The 18,842-nt window shown below is 40.5% G+C and overlaps 1 long non-coding RNA gene across 1 annotated transcript in view; it reads right to left on the minus strand.

Moving 5' to 3' along the window:
* Positions 1 to 18,842, minus strand: part of LOC121825674 (uncharacterized) — a 91,281-nt gene that overhangs the window by 41,766 nt on the left and 30,673 nt on the right. Inside the window, exons 6-11 of the long non-coding RNA XR_006068034.2 lie at positions 16,100 to 16,214; positions 14,339 to 14,437; positions 9,437 to 9,520; positions 5,226 to 5,295; positions 3,631 to 3,798; positions 1,607 to 1,694 (exon numbers count right to left, since the gene is read on the minus strand). This is a non-coding gene — a long non-coding RNA (uncharacterized LOC121825674). The remainder of the gene's footprint in view (positions 1 to 1,606; positions 1,695 to 3,630; positions 3,799 to 5,225; positions 5,296 to 9,436; positions 9,521 to 14,338; positions 14,438 to 16,099; positions 16,215 to 18,842) is intronic.

Below are 18,842 nucleotides of genomic sequence, written 5' to 3' on the forward strand. Positions count from 1 at the left end.
TCTGAAACTGTAAGCCAAAATAAACAATGCCTTCTTTAATTTTTTGTCAGGTATTTCAAAACAGCTGTGTAGAATTAACTAATCCAAGTAGTTTTGTTAAAGTAAAGGTTAATTTAAAAAAGTAATGCTACTCTGTTATCATATGTTGAAAGTATATAAATTGTTTCTGGTTTTATAAGAGCCCACTGGACTCTTAATTAAGAGATATTGGACTTTTATGGAGACTTTGGAATTTTAAATTTGGACTTTTTTTTTTTCAGACAGAGTTTCTCTGTATAACAGCCCTGGCTGTCGTGGAACTCTTCTCTGTAGACCAGGCTGGCTTGGCCTTGAACTCACAGAGATCCACCTACCTCTGCCTCCCAAGTGCTGGAATTAAAGGCATGCGCCACCACTCCCAGCTTGAATTGTGTTTTATGTTAAGGGAAAAGTGCAAATTTAGAGCCAAACACATGGAAATTTATGACTTAAAGTGATGTGTTTGAGTGTTAGGTTGACAAGGGATGGAGCTTGGTTAGTTTTAGTTGTCAACTTTCAAGTTCCTTCTGCTCTGACTTCCTTCCTGTGATGAACTGAAACCTGGAATTACAAGCACAAACGAACTCTTCCTCCCCTAAGTTGTTTGTTGTCTGGGTATTTTGTTACAGCAGCAGAAATGAAACTAAAACAGTCATATTAATCTCTTTTATTCATTTTTTTTTAATTTAAGTAATTTTTCATAGGGGGATAATTGTTTAAATTAATAAATTAAAGGGTCCTTGGACTAAGATTACATGTACATTTTTTTCTTATACACTAAACTGAATCAAACCTCTTTTAAGGAGTGGGGTGGCACTTTATCATATAAACATTTCATAACATATATCTAAAGGAGGCACAGAGAAACATACATACTGATAACAAAAATATAAAAACATACCCATAGGCTAACAAAGGCACCGGTTGACAAAACCACACAAACAATTACCTGAAATTAACAGTTACTACAAGCACTCAGATAAAATTTTAAAAGAAGATACAACATAACTATATTTAATTAGGGTACACTCAGTAGAAACATAGAAAATGTATACTCAGAGACACAGAGTTTAACCTAAACATTGAGAATAGTCTAGTGAAGGTGAAAAAAATAAAAAACAAAGCATGAAATGTAAACCTAGGTTAAAGAAGAAATCTACTTAGTAATGAATAATCAGGCAAAGAGCTAGAACTGGAGACCACTTACATGGTGAGGAGAGATTTGATGATATTTCAAGATTAGGGTCTGGTAATCAGAGTAGTTTCTGAGGATGTATACAGTGTTGAGTTTAAGAAGACAGAAGGCATGATTTACTGTAGTCCTACCACAGGTGTAATGCTCACCCCAAAGGTCTAGCCTGGGGGCAATGGACTTCTCCTCTTTTCAGGCGTGAGACCCAGTCACACTATAGACTCTGAGGGTAGGCCTTTTTCTGGGTAACCCTGAGAATCAGTACATTCCTGGCCCATGGATGTGAAACCAGTTTTACTCTGCAGTTAAACCCATCTGGTTGGTCAAAAGGACCATGACTTAGTCATGAGGAAAAAGATGACTCATTGTTCTACAAAAAAACAGTAATATGGTTACCTGTAGTTCTCCTGAATCAGGAACTGTGGCCAGGAAGAGAAAATGTCAGGAATAAACACCATCAGCCAAGTGCTCTGCTCCCTCATCTCTGCAGAGAAAGCAAATGCAGGAAAACACAAGTGAAGGGACACAGGGAGAAGAGAATTCTCACATTATTTGTGGAGTCACTCTAGAAAAGCTAAATGACACATTGAGAGTGAATGGAGTTTTCTAGAAGGGAGAAAAGTAGCCCCTTACACCCTGCAAAATATAGTGGGCTTCTCTTTTTCTGTTACCTTGAGGCCTCATCAAAGTTTGAAACTGGTCAGAACTATTCAATTTCTAATGGAAAGTAAAACTTTCCACAAGAGGCTGAAAGGAATTCCTTAGTTTTCATAAGCAATAGCAGCCCAGAGTAGCACTACAGAGGCTCTCCTATTTCCCTATAGAGCTATGCCAGTCATATATTCTCAATTACCTGTGGGCCATGCAAGTGGCTTACCATCTCTGAACCACCCAACTTCCTGAGTGTCAGAAAAGGAAGCACTTAGGGTAGGTAGTCTCACGGACTTTGTTCTCTTAGCTTCTTCAATTTTGGCATGCTAACTCATCTCTGTCATGGAATTTGTTTGAGCTCATGAAGTAATACATGAATGGTCCTAACGCAGTAAACATCCAGTCTACATGGGGTAAACTCAATATTCTTGTTAGCACTGTTCTGGAGGAGCTCAGTATGGGCTTCTAGCATTGATGACAACCAGCTGAGTCAAACAAGGGCAATTTCTACAGAAAGGCAAGATTCAAGAGACAAATCAGCATGTCCTTCATGCCAGAAGTCAAGCTTTGTGTTTGAACTGAGACTCAACTGTGATCAAACGACTTTGTGACCACTGTGACCCACCATCTAGATGCCTTTTGGATCACAGCTTCCTAGAGAGTACATGTGGCATATAGTCCTCATTTGTTCCCCCCCAGCTCTCCATGAATACCTCAGCTAATGGGATACATTTGACTTAAGATCAGTCTCTCATATGGTCCAAACTCAAAAACTGCTCAAAGTCTGAGTCTAGGGGGTCTGTTCATTTGGGCCTAACTTGAGACAATTCTGAAAGTATTCTGGCTTCAACGCTCCCTGTTTAGCTGGCTGAGGGGCCTTATTGTGGCATCAGCACAGTCTGACTCCTTTTCCTCAGGCATTTTCTTTCCCTTCCCTATTCCTGGGGTTGCTGGCCGAGTTACCCCTCCTAATTATCCTTTGTTTGTCAATGTCCAACTTAGCACCCAATTCACTGGGAAAACCAACCAGCAACAGGTGTGGAATTGGACTTAAACTAGTACAAATCAACTCCTCTGTGCCCAGGCCTCAGAGAGGGACTACCTGATGGGCACTGTGGCTGCTGCTCTTTCAAAGCCATGTCTGGCTCTTGGCTTGTTCTTGGCAGTATAGACAGCAAATGCTAGGAGGTAGCCAGAAATGTGAAATGAGCAGAAGGTAGAACACTCCACTGCCCGTAAGCTTGGCTACACTTAGAAATTCTCTTCACAGCATCCTTCCAACTCCACCTCTTGACATGGACCTTCTGAATAGGCAGGATCTTGCAAGACCAACAAGATCTCTTTATTTAAATCTTAAACATATCAGGATTTTTGGTCCTAGTTTATCAGATGTTAGTCAGTAGGGATGGTCAGAGCCTACACAAGGACAAGCCAAAGTCTGCCTGACAAAATACACATTAGCCACATTCTTAAAGGCCAATCAGATGCACTTAAAAATATAGACAGCCACATTCCCTGTTATCATCATGAGGTAGAAACTTTTCTTTGTTACCTTCGAAGTCCATTGAAGCTTGAAGATTAGAGCCTTGTCTTAATGTACTAAGTGCACGGCTCTAATCTATGCCCCTCTGGCACCTTGTGATAAGGAAGAAAAATCTGCTTTTTCATTTTCTATTTCTTCTATTGTAAAATTATCTCCTCTCTGTGACAGTGGAAAAATTAAAATGGAAAAGAATAACAGTAATTTATATATATACTATTAATATTACCTGGTTATTTTCATGCACTATCATTAATATTCATGAAGTATCCAAACATGTATATCGCATCTATTTTCTTCCTGATACAAACCAAACTTCCATATCCTAGAAAGCTTCTATGCCACAGCTCTGCAGCTTCAGAAAGACTGTGAAAGGTACTCTGTAGTATATATCCACCTTGGGAATAGAAGGAACAGAATGAAAAACATAACCATAATGGCATGCTAGAAGCTGTGTCCTCAAACCTCATTTCAGGATCAGAAAGGAGAGTAACTACTGCTAAAGATAACAGGTCTCAGCAGATTCATAAGCACCTAGGCTTCTGGCTGTTTTTATCTTTCTGTTTATTAAAAAAAAAACTTTATTTATTGATCTGTTGGTGGCTGAGCTCTTTTGACATACAAAGAAAACGAGTGGTATGAGTTTTCTAAAGAAGCATGCACAGTGACAGTCTCACTTTCATAAATTTATTGTCCCCAACATGCAAGAATCTGGAAGTATATACATAAGTTTAGTATTGCCACTTAATGCCCCTTTAAATAACTTTTGGCACACATTTCTGAGTTTGAATTTTTATATAAAGTTTGTGTATACTGTACTGTGAATGCAAAAATGAATGAGCTCTTTTACCTGGGACAAATGTTTGCTTACTAACTGTGACATATCAAGGAAAGACTTAATAGTCTAATGCTGAGGAAGTATAGATAGAAAATACTGAAGATCCATTGTATAGAGATACCCCTGACACACACACTTCTATCTGCACAGTTTTCACAGCATCACATCTTTGGTTAGTGCTTAAGAAGAGGAGAGAGCTTTATGTGCTAATCCCCAACTTAAATGGCCTCTGCTGGCTCTTTAATCTTCTTATGCATGCTGAAACAAGGACTATTGGAAAGAACTTTATTAGGAGTAAGAACACATATTTATGTCAAGGATCTGTTTCCTATTAATTGAATCGAAGAGTGATTTGACTGACTCTGTGCTTGTGTCACCTGTGTCTAAAGGGACAATGATAAAACATGATTACTACTGCTGCTGCTACCTAAGAGTTCTGGGATAGTTGCTCTGGGCTACACCCTGGTCTAAGAAGTAAAAACACTATACTTTCTTAGCATCACTTTTTGAGGAAGTTACTATTATTATTTTAAGTTTCCAGTTACAAAATATTAAGTACCAGGAAAGGGAAGTAGGTTACAGAAGATTTGGATAGTTTTCAGCAAATTAAGTAGCCACTCTGAGACTGTGCAGTGTGCAGTTTAGGCTGATACATCTACCATAAAGGGTTGAAATATGACTCCACTGAGATATATGTAAATATTTGATAAACAGGAAACTTTGTAAACATGTACACATCGATTTTAATTGTGTAGTATAGGTAGTTTAATAACAATTAACATTTGCATATAATTGTTCAATTTGCATCACGTGTAATTTACCAATAGTGTATGCCAGCCAGCATTCTGATGCTGAGAATACCAAGGAAACTTCTGGGAGCAGAATTAGAAATATGGACCCACTATATAACAATAAGTTTAAATGACCTGGCTCTTTCCAATAAATCTCTTTGCCATAGAACAGACTTCAGTAGAAATAAGCTTTACCTAAATTTCAGTCAGGTTCCTTCAGAGGAGCAGGCTTGGCCTCTTCTTTCAAAACCCCAATGAAATGACGCTAAAGACGTACAAGGGAATAAATGCATCTATAAGATGTATGCAGTTGTAAAAAGGATACAGGCTAACGACTGACCAGAGAGTTTTGACAAAATGCTGCAAGACTAGACACTTAGGTGGCACTTTGACAGGTGAATTTCTAGTGGACGCTTCAGGTCAGAACACAGGAGAATGCACCGGAAAAGAGACAGCTGAGAAGCCTCTGATAAGTAGAAATTTGGAACCCAAAGCTCAAAAGTTGGTATGGGGAAAAGGTGGAACTCAGATGGAAACACCATCACCCTAATAGTTGTAACAGATGTGGCACTCTCACATCCTTGGGAATGGAGACGCCTTTGCTTTCCACTAGAAAAGCTATTGCATTAGAGGGATGGGAAGGTCTGAAGTCCTGCAGTGCTTCTCGAGTATCTCGTAATAAATCCATGCTTGTTTTGACAATAGAGACTGTGTTCAACCTGCCTCCCTATTTCTGTCTTTTCATCTTGTAAAGTAAAGCTCCCCCAAAGATACTCTGCCTTCCATCTCAAGCAGAAAAGAAGATTGACACAGCATCAGGAAAAATCAATACAAACTATTCTTTTCTTCCTCAAAAACCAACCTGCCTCCACCTTTCTAAGTTCACATATACAAGCTAGGATTGCATGGAATTTGAGAAACCAACAACTCACACTAGAGAACCTAATGCAATGGATATTTTTAAAGACTCCATAGAAAAGGGAGATAATTCAAGTAATAGAAGTTCAAAATGAACTTCTATTTGAAGTCTTTTTAAAAAAATTAAAATATGTTTATATTTATTTTTACGTGTATGAGTGTTTAGCCTGCATGTATGTCAGTGTGCTACATGAGTGTGATGGCCACAGAGTCCAGCATGGGTGCTGGATCTCTTGGAACTGAAGTTTAAGATGCATGCGCATCACCATGTGGGTGCTGTGAACTAAATCTGTGTCCTTTGGACGAGCAGCCGGGGCTCTTAACTATTGAGCCATCTCTCTAGACACCCCTTTGAAATCTTTAGAGTTACTGCTATTACTTTCTTCAGGCTTTCTCCTGTTGCTATCACAGGCAGGGGCATGTGATTGAGGTCTCTTATTTTCAGAGACCTCTTGTTCCATCCTTTGGAGCTGCATACTGTATCTGTGAATATGGCTTCCTTTCCCTACAGACCGGCACCTCACAGACTTAAAGAAGAGCATAGTTTCCAACTGAGACGTAAACCTAATGGTGACAAGAAGCATGGTCAGTCAAAATAGGATAGTTTCTTACAGACCCAGCCACTCTTTTCCATACCCTTTCCCTAAGAGATTCTGATCTCATCCTCAAATGTTTATTTCTGATCTAAGACTAACATTCTAATCACCCCTTTCTAGGGTCCTATTTTAGTCCTTCCTACAAAAAACAACAAAGATAATTCAGTGATTATTTCTTGAACTATGTGGTAGTGAAATACAGCCAAAACTCATTTCTATGTCTAATGTTCTACAAAGACAGAGTTGAATCCTTGCAATAGTCTGGAGATCTCGTAGACTCAAAATATTTACTCTACCTCTTTTAGAAAAAGTTGCTGGTTCTCAAGTAAATCATGAAGAATAACACCTAAAGTAAAATAGCAAGGTATCTGTTTGTCACAGATATTATGCTTTTACTTTTTATACTTTTTTTTTACTTTTTTCTCGATATTTAGATATAAAGAAGTTTGGTGCATTACCTTTTCCAGGACAGATGTGACCTAACATCTCCTAACTCTGGATAGGGCACATAGAGCAGACTCATTTTGAAATGGTTACACTTAACTCTACCTCTTCAACCTTCAAGTAGTAAAGGGCTACTTACAGGGAACTGTGCCATCAAAGGAAAGTCTCCCCACCAGTTAATTGCTTCTATATCTTTGAGGAGAGACTAATGAGTTCCCCTCCCAACCCAGTCACTGTAATTTTGTATACATCCTCAAGGAAGGGTGGGGCCTTGTGAGCCCCCACCCAGAAATTGTTAATTGTTTCTGTATCCTCAAGGAAGTTTGGAGATGTATAACCTCCTGTTGGCAACTGTTAACTGCTTCTGCATGAGTCCATCCCCCCCAGTAACTGTAAACTGTTAACTGCTCATAGATCCTGAGGGAAGGGTGGGGCCTTGTGAGCCCCTCTGCACAGCAACAGTTAACTGCTTGCATATCCCCAAGGAGCCAGGAGGCCTTGTGAATCCCCCTCCTATCCAGTGCCTGTTGAACCCCTCCCTCCTCTATGATGAAATTCTAATAGGCCCCAGTATTGTGAAGGTTTCTTGAAAGGCAAAGGTCAAGTCATGCCCAGAGGACAGTGTGACACAACATTCCTCCCTTCCTTCTAGTTTTGACTTTCCTTCTGCCCTCCCTTCTGGGATGTTCTCTGAATATTGGTGGGAGTGATAAAGGTGCCTACTTTATGGCTAGGTATTCACGAATCAGTTATTCTCAGTGCTTTGACCAGTATGAGTCTTGACAGCAGCCCCCACCCACTGTTAGGAAGCAGCTGACAGCAGAAGTCCTCTCTAAGCACAAACATAAACATTTAGAATGCAAATTGACATAGTGTACATTGATGAAAACAATCACAAGAGTTTCCTTCCTAGGACCTATGACATATGAAGCCACAGGCTTTTGACTAGGTTTACAGTACTAGACATGAATTCATGGAGTGGGCCTCCAGTCTAATTGGAAAGTAGTTGTCTTATTTCATCTTGCTTAGCATGTTTATAGCTCTCAGGCTTCACAGCTTGCATCTCCCTCTGCTTCTCCTGTGCACTGGTTTTGCACTGTCAAAAGGGTCACTTCTCTGATTGCTGTTCTTTCCCTAATGCAAGGCAGAAATCACATAAGTAGACTTTTCTTATCTCCAATGTAAAGCTATGCCTTTTCCTGCCTGTCTGATTAGGTCATTATGAGGTGCCAGTGAAGTAGTGATGGCAGGGGCTTGAAAAGAACAGAGGTGCTTTTCAAGGTCAAGGTCGTCTTATTCCTCCATTACCATTTCTTCTTCACAGAGTATCTGAAAGCAAGTAATGGCCTACCTATTTGGCTAGGAGGAGGAGGACTTAGCTGGCTTTCTCTTACTGTAATTCCCCCACTGTGCATTCTCCTTCCTCAAGCAACCTCTGGAATGCATGGGAGCCACAATGGTGTGATTCCTGGAGCAAGGGCCATATTGAGAGGCCTACTGTCTCTGCCTCCTTTGACATTTAATTCCTCTTTAAATTGAGGAAATCTGTGTGTTCAAACCATTGGAATTATTATCCAGTGTTTATACTGGGCATAGGAAACAGTGACTTGTTGCCATAGAAACAAGATTTCTTTTGAGTGTTTTTTTTTCCCCCAGCTCTGCCACCCTTTGTTGTCACAAGGACAAAAGAATACTGCATTTGTTATCTATGGCCACATAATAAATTACTCCAAATTGTAATAGTTACAAATAACAAATATTTATCATCTCCCAGCTTGTGCTCCTAGTAGTTGTATTATTTCATCTTGCTTAGCATGTTGATAGCTCCCAGGGTTCACAGCTAGATAGAGATGGTCAATGCCAATTTTCCTTCATCAGTCTGTATAGCAGCACCATCTTGCACTATGTGAGGTAGCTAGCATGGGAGAAACTTCCATCCTGGCTACAGTTTGATTTTCCCTTGTCCTGTGACCAAAGAATATGACCTCTTCAGCAATGGAGTCTTACCATCTAGTTCTTGTGGGCAACTAACATCAGTGGCAATGGGCCTCTATTATTTTAGCAGACTCAGAGGCACCCCCTCGTCCTACACCCAGCAAGGATTCTAGGGAGCTATCATAGCCCTGGAACTGGGATTCTTTTGTGTGAGTCATATTCACTTATTATTCTGCAACTGTCTTCATTCCAACTCTTTAACCATTGTCCTAATGTTTACAAGCACAGGTTTTTAAAGGGTTTTTCAATTTGTCAGGTATCTTCTGTTTCTTACCCAACTATAACCTCTCCCCCAGCAAAAACAAAATTCACAGCCATGCCTGAACCTTGCCCCCTGTGTTAACTGCATATTGTTCCTCCTTTGGGTGTGCTTTCACATCTTTTGATGCTTTTCTAAATCTGTAAATCTCTCAGAGGCCATCATCAGATCGTCTGTAACGTAAAACCACTTACCGGAGTGTAGGATCTCTGAAGGCCAACCACTCTTCATTCCAAGCAATTTCCAATTGGTCTCAGAAGTCAGCAGCTAACGGGACACTGAAGAAAAATGTTAGCATGTCTAATACAGCATGAAAACATTTAGTCGTTTATATCAGTTAGTCCCTCAGAAGATGTATGTTGGGCACTATCAAGAGGGACAGGGGAAGGGTGCACACTCTGTCACCTGCAGCAGCGTGAAGAGTTCCCCTAATATTTTAGGGACTTCAACTTGGGCTAAACTAAGACTTGTGGCTTCCATGCAGAAAAGAACTTTAGGACAAGCCGGTATGAATCAGAGATGTCATTTAATAAAGGTATTTGAATGTAATTATAATCAAAAGGGGAATGGAGCAAAGATGACGATGTTCAGGAAGAAACCAAGAACATTGGTGTGGCCTTTCTAGGAGAGAAGTGCGCTTCATTGTCTTTAGAATTGTCAGATAGAGAATTCTGGTGGGTTTTGAAGCTATTTTTCTTCAAAGAGTTGATAAGTAACCTAAATGAGATCAGAGGGTGGTCCCAGAGGGTGCTTTATGGGATTATAATTGATAAGATCACAAGGATGAAGGAAAGCAGGGTACCTACAGTAAACTACGCAGGGAGTTAATAATCTTGTTTAAGATTCCCAGAAAAGGAATGAGGCCTTATCCAAGGTCATACACATTCAGATGACCTTAAGCCTGGTTCATTATCACTTTGACATAAACTAGTTCTTTGTGAAAAGAATGTTATTTATATTTTAGCAATATATATATAGTCAGTGTTACTAATTGTACTGGAACTCTTGATTCTTAGCTGGTGAGAAGCTTCAAACAAACTCCAGGATGTGGGGCTTTTAACTTCCCATAGCACTAGCCTTTTCCTTGCATTTCTATCCTGCTTCAGGAACAATGGTATAGATAGAGAGCATTGTCTCAGCCCTTTACAATCTGCACTTGTTCTCCACTAGCTGTCCTACTTCCTCACCCTGGGGTGCTGCCATTGGGTCCTCATGCTTCGTTCCACTTTGTACCTCTGACATATTTCATGGAGTGAGTGTAAGCTGCTCAGCCTGGCACAAGGCCAAGAGGGGACAGGGCTGGGATCCTGTCTGCCATGTCTGCAACAATTACTAATGAGCTGACATTTCAAGCATGGCAGGTCCTGGGCAGGGGCTATGACTGAAGCTGCCATCCCTCCATCAAGCCACATTCAAGTGCTGTGATGGCAGCAGACTTGGTGACCAATCATCGCCCCCCTCCCCCCCACCGCCCCGTGCACTTTATTGAAAGACGGATTGTAAACAAGTTACTATAGGGTGATAACTTCTTACACCCAGGACAAACTTAGTCTTCTTCATTTGCATCCTTTTTAGCATTTACACTATCCATCAATAAGCGGTCCAATTCCTCATTTGCACGTAACTTGGCTTTCTGTCAACTGTTCCCTAGAAACTTTGGCCAGACACAGATCATACCACATTGGCCTTTGAATGACCTAGATAGAATCCATTTGTCTGCTTTTTCTTTTTCTATTCTCCTTCTGTGTTCTTTAGCACTTTTTGAACCCAGTTTACCTGCCTATCTAAATCATTCAGCTCTACCAGAGCCTCTCCCCCCTTGTATAGCTCATGTGCTACCATGGAGCTTAGAAAAATTGTTATATCTATATACCAGTCATAAGGTTCCCATTGAATCAACCTCTTTCCTAACTCTCCTGTAAGCACAGTGTTATCTGGCCTAGTGAACTGGACATCAAACACTGTCTCCCTCGTGTCCAGTTTCTACAGTGATTCCTGTCCTTCCTCTACTGTCCTCCAGTGCCTTACATTCTTGAAGACCTCAGGTGGTGAAGAACAAATGTACCTAATAGCTCATGTGAGTCTATCCATCACAGTTGATTTACCTTCTATTGCTCAGATTAAGCAGCTTTTGTCTGAAGGATGAAGTGAACCCTTATGCTACTGTTTCTGTACTTCCACAACACTCAGACTTCTCCCATCTATGACTATCAGTCTCCCAAGGCAAGCTGTAAAGGCCTCTTTCATGCTTTTTTTTTTTTCAAAAATCTTCCCACAATTTAAGCAGTTCAAAAGCAGGGTACTCCCTGATTACAATAGTTCCCTCTTGCGTGCCATTACTGAGGTCCTCAACTGTATACCGTCTCACTGAGTTTTCTCTTCCACTGAATTAAGGGTTGGACATGGACTTTCTTCTATCACTTCTACCTGACTTTCTTCCTTCTTCTCTTCCCATAGGTTCTAAGTTCATGGATCCCCGAGGAGACGATTTAGTAGAGATATAATTTGTCCTCTTCTTTTTAAGCCTTTAGTCACAAGAGACAACAAAACAATACCTCATCTTTCTGGCTTTCCACTTTTCCTGCCAATCCACAGGCAAGTGCAAGTTTAACATCTGTGTTAATTCTCTTTTACAGTCACTCCTTCATGTGAGTGAATTCTTCTGGGGGAGAAAGCTCAGCCTCAGTGTATGTATTATCACCCAAAGCAATACCCACACAACTGATGCCACAGTCTGATTATGATACCATCCCACACATGATAACTTCAGGAATTATAATATATTCTATGGCCAGTCATTTGGGGAACATCTCTGTCCTCATGGTAGACACCATCCATCAAAGTTTGTTACTCCATGTCACCAGGGAATGCCCTCTATAGACAGACTGCCTTCTGATGGAGCAGCCTTAGTTGCATACCATTTTATTCACTGCAAAAGTTAGGTGTGTCATCCCATACTACTGGGGGAATGGTGGCCACATTGGTATGACCTCCAGGATACACCCCCCTGGACAGATTATCTCCCATTGCATATTTTATCACTCACTCCTTCCACAGACAGTTCAAGTGCTCCTCTCAAATGCATCTTTGAGTCTTCAGGGCCTCCCATTGGGCACCGAGTATTGTACTAACTTTTATGGAGATATGTGAGTAAATATGTACTTATGTCAGATATGGCACCAACAAGATACCAAAGAAATAATTCCATTCAAGTCTAGTCCAATGAACCAGTGAATTTAACTGGAGTTACTTATATAAGCATGTGTGGGAGTCACTTACAGGATTATAAGCAACTTATGGGTGGCCACACCACTGAAGAAAATGTCCCTTACCTCAGCAATTAACAAGCCCCTCAGGTAGGAGCTCAGGGACTCACATATCCCTAAAGACAAATAGTGGTTGATAGCATGCATGTGAAGGGGCACTTTTTTCAGTGCTGTAATCATCCAGAAGTGCCCATGCTACTACAAAGTCAACTCAATTAAACTCATTGCTTCTTGGACTTGGGTGGAACTGTTTCTTCAGTCTGCAGTGGGTGATGTATCTGGGGCGGGGAGTAGAAGTTTGTTTGTTCAAATCGCTTGATTAACACAAAAAAGTTAGTGCAAAAATGCTACTTGGATCAGAGGACACAAATGATGGGAAGAATGTGCAGAAAGCAATGTCACTCATGGGACTCTGCAGCTGAAAGTAGGTAACTACCTGCCTGCTTCCTTAATGTAGTTTTGAGATGATGAATTTTAAGGGTTTTCAAAGAATGGTATTGAGACTACTAGCATGTTAAAAATTCAGGTTTTCAGGCACCATTAAGGCCCTCTAAAAGAGAAGCTTGGAGTGAGACCAACAATTGATGCTTTAACAAGGCCTCCAATGATGCTGAAGGTTGCAAATAAAAGTGTTCTAGACTTTATGGAAAACACAGGTTGCTTCAGTATTAACAAAGCAGAAGGAAGAAGTGAGGCCAGTGTTGATCGAAGTACAAAGGGATACTAAACATGCTATAGAGGAGAGCACAGAGTTAGATGGCTGAGAAATCTAGATAGATGGAGGGAGAGGGAGAGAGAAAGGGAGGGAGGAGAGAGGGGGAGAGGAGAGGAGAGGAGAGGAGAGGAGAGAGAGAGAGAGAGAGAGAGAGAGAGAGAGAGAGAGAGTTAAGAAGTATCCCCAGCAAAGAAGATGCCTGTACATAAACTGTCTTTCAGCTCTTGTAGTGAGATTAATAGTTACAGACTTTCCAATAGTCTTTGGTCTGTGGATAACCAGTAGATTCAACTGCAGATATTATAATGATTAATTCCCACTTCATGAAGAAGTGAAAACATGAAAATCCAGCTCAGACATTAAGGTTACTGAGAGGACTCATCTAGGAGGTGATATACAGGACACTGGAGCCAATCGGCTGGCTGCAGAGAGGATCTTTTTGCTGTACTCAGGAAGAAATAGTTGGTAGCTTTATAGTTTGTACAAATCGTAATCGAAACTCTTAGCACTCTGTGAGGCCCTCAGAGGAAGTACCCCCCTTCTGGCCTAGGTAGAAATAATTGCAGGGTCATCTAGAGCTTGTCAAAATTTATGATAGGAAAAAGTTTGATGCAAACTGTTTCAAGAATCCCTGGCTAAGGCTGTGCCTTCAGGAGCAAGCCTAATCAGCTGCAATTGTACTATAGTTTTCTCAGGGTGTCAGTGGAGTGTTCCAGATGGCTGGTAGTAGCATAAAGCGTTGTCCAGTTGGCTGTTTGACTGACAGCCATTTTGCTCAAGACAGCCAGGGCAGCAAGCAAGAGTCCAACAGATGCTAACTAAGGCGTCAAATTATCACATCCCACAACTGATCTTTGCTTGATTACAGAAAAATGAACGTCATGAGTGATTACGAATATAAGTTTAAGGAACAGGCTATGTGTAGTGAATCATCCTGTAATTCTAGCATTTAGGAAGCTAAAGGAGGAAAATTGCAATGAGTTCATGACCAGCCTGGGCTACAAAGTATGATCCCATCCAAAAGAACACAAGAAAAACCAAAGAGAATTTATCAATAATCTTAATACTTATTGTTAAAAGATATTAATAGTGATTTCCTGGTATTTAATACCTACTTGGTATCCAAGAGAGGTGGATCTTCTTCATCTGTCTCATATGACCTCAGATCTGTGTGTTGCCAAGGGTGTGCTCTTTCTGTTATAATATATTCTTTCCTAGGAGGATAGTAATGGTGGCATCTGTTACTATATTTTTGGGTTCATCTAGTTGAGATTAAATATCCTGGATATCTGATTGAACACAAGAGTTTCAAAAACTGTTTGGCAAGCAGTATGCAGAGGAGTGTGCTGAATGTGGGTTCAGAAGTATACAATATATTAGATATATTATTTTGTACCTTTCTTATAGAGATCCATAAGCATGGAAAAGGGAGAAATGGCTACATAGCTTTAATACATTCATTCAGACCATAGAATTTCAAGAAACATGTCCAGCTCATGAGACCAATTATGCATTGACCAATATGACTATAATGAAGTTTGCTAAAGTATGTGTGTATGTGGTGTGCATGTGCGTGCGTGCGTGCGTGCGTGCGTGCGTGCGTGCGTGTGTGTGTGTGTGTGTGTGTGTGTACTGGTGCATGCAGTCTTGAATGCATAGGTGTCAGTCTCTACCTTATAAACAAGGTCAAACACTGGCCTGCAACTTAAAATTGAGTAGGCTAGGTGGGCTGGCCAATGAGTCTTAGGGAGTTGTGTGTCTCTGCCTCTCCATACTGAGATTAAAAGCATGTGCTACTATGCCCAGCTTTTGAATTCTGTGTATTCTGGTGCTCGAATTGGGGTCTGCATGCTTGTGTAGTAAGCATTATATGGACTGAGCCATCTTCCCAGCCATGCCAAAACATTTCTTTAAGTTCAGTGTTTCTGTTGTTTTTCTAAACAAATGACTAAAATTATCCCTTGACAAATTTTTCTTCAGAGATATGCAAAGAGTTTACTATAAAAAGGTGAAGCAAGCAAGAATTTAAAAATAAAAATTACAAAAGCACTACAATAGACTATAAGCTCCTTTTTTTTTATCAGTGTCTGGTATTGTGCCTTCAGTGTTCAAGGTGCTCAGAATATGTTCACAAAATAAATGGTGAATGTGGTTCTGGAAAGAAATTGCTAAGCACAGTAGGCCTATTTACCAGACTATGTTAATACATTTCAAGATCTTAGACTATCATAGCAGATACTGATAAAAGGGTAAGTTACAGAAAACACAAAATCCTTATAGATATTTAAGAAATATTGCATATAAAATAGAATTCATGAAAAGGAACAAGGAAAGATAAAGATATAGCCTTGAAAATTTAAAGAAGAGTTCATTTAATTTGAGAAAAGGGATAGAAAATATAAAAGAAAATTAAGAGACACAGACTAGTTTGTCCAATAAGTCGAATATCTCTTTAATCAGAGTTTCATAAAAATGGAGCAAGAAAATTGAGGGAAGGAAACAATCAAAGAAACAATGGATTAATGTTTACCAGAATTTAATAAAATCATATTTTCTTTTTTTAAACTTTTCTTTATTCCTTTTATTGAAAACACTTTTTTCTCACAATATGTCCTGATTATGGTCCCCCCCACACACTCCTAGTTCCTGCTCAGATCCCCTCCTGTCTGGATCCACCCCTTCTCTGTCTCTCATTAGAAAAGAACAGGATTCTAAGGGATAGCAACAAAATAAAATATGATAATATAAAACAAAAACGAACATGTCAGCGTTGGACAAGACAAACAGAAGGAAAAGGAAAACAGAGCCCAAGAGACAGTGTAATAAGCAGAGAGCCACTTGTTCGCACACTCAAGGAATCCCACAAAAACACTAACCTGGAAGCCGTAATACATGCACAGAGGACCTGGTGCAGATCTGTGAAGGCCCTGTGCATGCTGAGAAGCTTTTCAGTTTCATCAAGTCCCATTTATTAATTGTTGATCTTAGTGCCTGTGTTAAAAGTTGTCTTAGTCAGGGTTTCTATTGCTGCAATGAAACACCATGACCAAAAAGCAACTTGGGGAACAAAGGATTTATTTGGCTTGCACTTCCATATCAGGGTTCATCATCAAAGGAAGTCAAGATAGGAACTCAAACAGGGCAGGAATCTGGAGGTAGGAGCTGATGTAGAGTCCATGGAGGGGTGATGCTTACTGGCTTGCTCCCCATGGCTTGCTCAGCCTGATTGCTTTTTTTTATTTAACATTTTTTTCATTTATTTTACATACCAACCACAGTTCCCCCTCCCTCCTCTCCTTCCATTTCCTCCCACTCTCATCTATCCCCCCTCTCCATCCACTCCTCCTCTATATCCCTTCAGAAATAGGGCAGGCTTACCATGGGCTTGAACAAAGCATGGTACATCAAGTTGTGGCAGGACCCAGTTCCTCCCCGCTGCATCAAGGCTGGACAAGGTAATCCAGCATGGGGAACAGGCTCCAAAAGCCAGCTAAGTGCCTGGCACAGGTCCTGATCTCACTGCTAGGAGTCTTACAAACAAACAGACCAAGCTACACAACTGTCACATACATGCAGAGGGTCTAGGTCCATGCAAGCTCCCTGACTGTTATCCAGAGTCCATGTGCTCCCTCCCCCAGCTCAGGTCAGCTGTCTCTGTGGGTTCCTCCCTCATGACCTTGAGCACCCTGACTTTTTGATCCCTCCTCCTTTTCTTCAGGAGGACTCCCAGAGATCTGTCCAGTGCTTGGCTATGGATCTCTGCATCTACTTTCTACCAGTTACTGGGTAAAGGGTATCTTATGACAATTAGGCACCCTCTCCACTATTTCTGGGAGACTTAGCTGGGGTCATCCTTGTGGATTCCTGGGAGTTTCCCTGGCACCAGGTTTCTCCCTAACCCTGAAATGTCCCCCTCCCCTATGAAGATGTCTTTCTTTACTCTCACCCTCAGTCCTGCCCTCAACCTGGCTTTCATGCCCAGCCTACCCAACCCGCTCCTTCAAGTTCCCATTTCCCCATCTCCTCCCACCCCCAGTTTACGCAGGAGATCTCTTCTCCCTCCCAGGGAAATACATGCAAACCTCTTTGGGCCTTCTTTGTTGTCTAGCCTATCTGAGGCTGTGGACTGCAGTTTGGTTATCTTGTACTTTACTCCCAGTATACACTTGTGATTGAGTGCATACCATGTTTGTCTTTCTGGGACTGGGTTACCTCACTCAGGATGATATTTTTCTCTAGTTCCATCCATTTGCCTGCAAATTTCATGAAGTCATTGTTTTTTACAGCTGAGTAATATTCCATTGTGTAAATGTACCACATTTTCTTTATCCATTCTTCAGTTGAGGGGCATCTAGGTTGTTTCCAGGTTCTGACTATTATGAATAATGCTGCTATGAACACAGTTGAGCAAGTATCTTTGTGGTATGATTGAGCATTGTTTGGGTATATGCCCAAGATTCATATAGGTGGGTCTTGAGGTAGACTGATTTCCAGTTTTTTGAAAACACCATATTGATATCCAAAGTGGCTGTACTAGTTTGCACTCCCACTAGCAGTGGGAGAGTGTTCTCCTTACTCTACATCCTCTCCAACAAAAGCTGTCATCAGTGTTTTTGATTTTAGCCATTCTGACAGGTGTAAGATGGTATCTCAAAGTCATTTGGATTTGCATTTCCTTGATGACTAAATATGTTGAACAATTCTTTACATTTAGTTAGGACATTTGAAATTCTGTTGCGAATGCTCTGTTTCGATCTGTACCCAATTTTTTAATTGGATTATTTGGTATTTTGAAGTCTAGTTTCTTGAGTTCCTTATGTATTTGGGAGGCCAGCCTTCTGTCATATATGAGGTTGGCAAAGATACATTCCCATCCTGTAAGCTGTCATTTTGTCTTATTAACCAGATTCTTTGCCTTACAGAAGCTTTTCAGTTTCAGGAGGTCCCATTTATTAGTTGTCCATCTCAGTGTCTATGCTACTGTTGTTATATTCAGGAAGTAGTCTCCTGTGCCAATGTGTTAAAGGCTAGGTCCCACTTTCTCTTCTATCAGGTTCAGTGTAATTGGATTTATGTTGAGGTCTTTGATCCTCTTTGGACTTGAGTTTTGTGCAAGGTAATGGATATGGTTCTATTTATATTCTTCTACATGTCCACATCCAGTTATTCCAGTACCATTTGTTGAAGATGCTTTCCTTTTCCACTGAATAATTTTGACTCCTTTATCAAAAATCAGATGTTCATAGGTATATGGATTTCTATCATGATCTTCGATTTGGTTCCTTGTGTCTGTTTTTATGCCAGTACCAAGCTGTTTTTATTACTACAGCTCTATAGTAGAGCTTGAAGCCAGGGATTGTGATGCCTCCAAAAGTTCCTTTATTGTACAGGATTGTTTTAGCTATAATAGGTTTTTTGTTTTTCCATACAAAGTTGAGTATTGTTCTTTTGAGGTCTGTGAAGAATTGTGTTGGGATTTTGATGGGCCTTGCATTGAATCTGTAGATAGCTTTTGGTAAGATTGCCATTTTCACTATGTTAATCCTACCAATTCATGAGTATGGGAGATCTTTCCATTTTCTGATATCTGCAATTTCTTTCTTCAAAGACTTAAAGTCT

This window comes from Peromyscus maniculatus, chromosome X (genome assembly GCF_049852395.1).
Source record: "Peromyscus maniculatus bairdii isolate BWxNUB_F1_BW_parent chromosome X, HU_Pman_BW_mat_3.1, whole genome shotgun sequence".
NCBI lineage: Eukaryota > Metazoa > Chordata > Mammalia > Rodentia > Cricetidae > Peromyscus > Peromyscus maniculatus.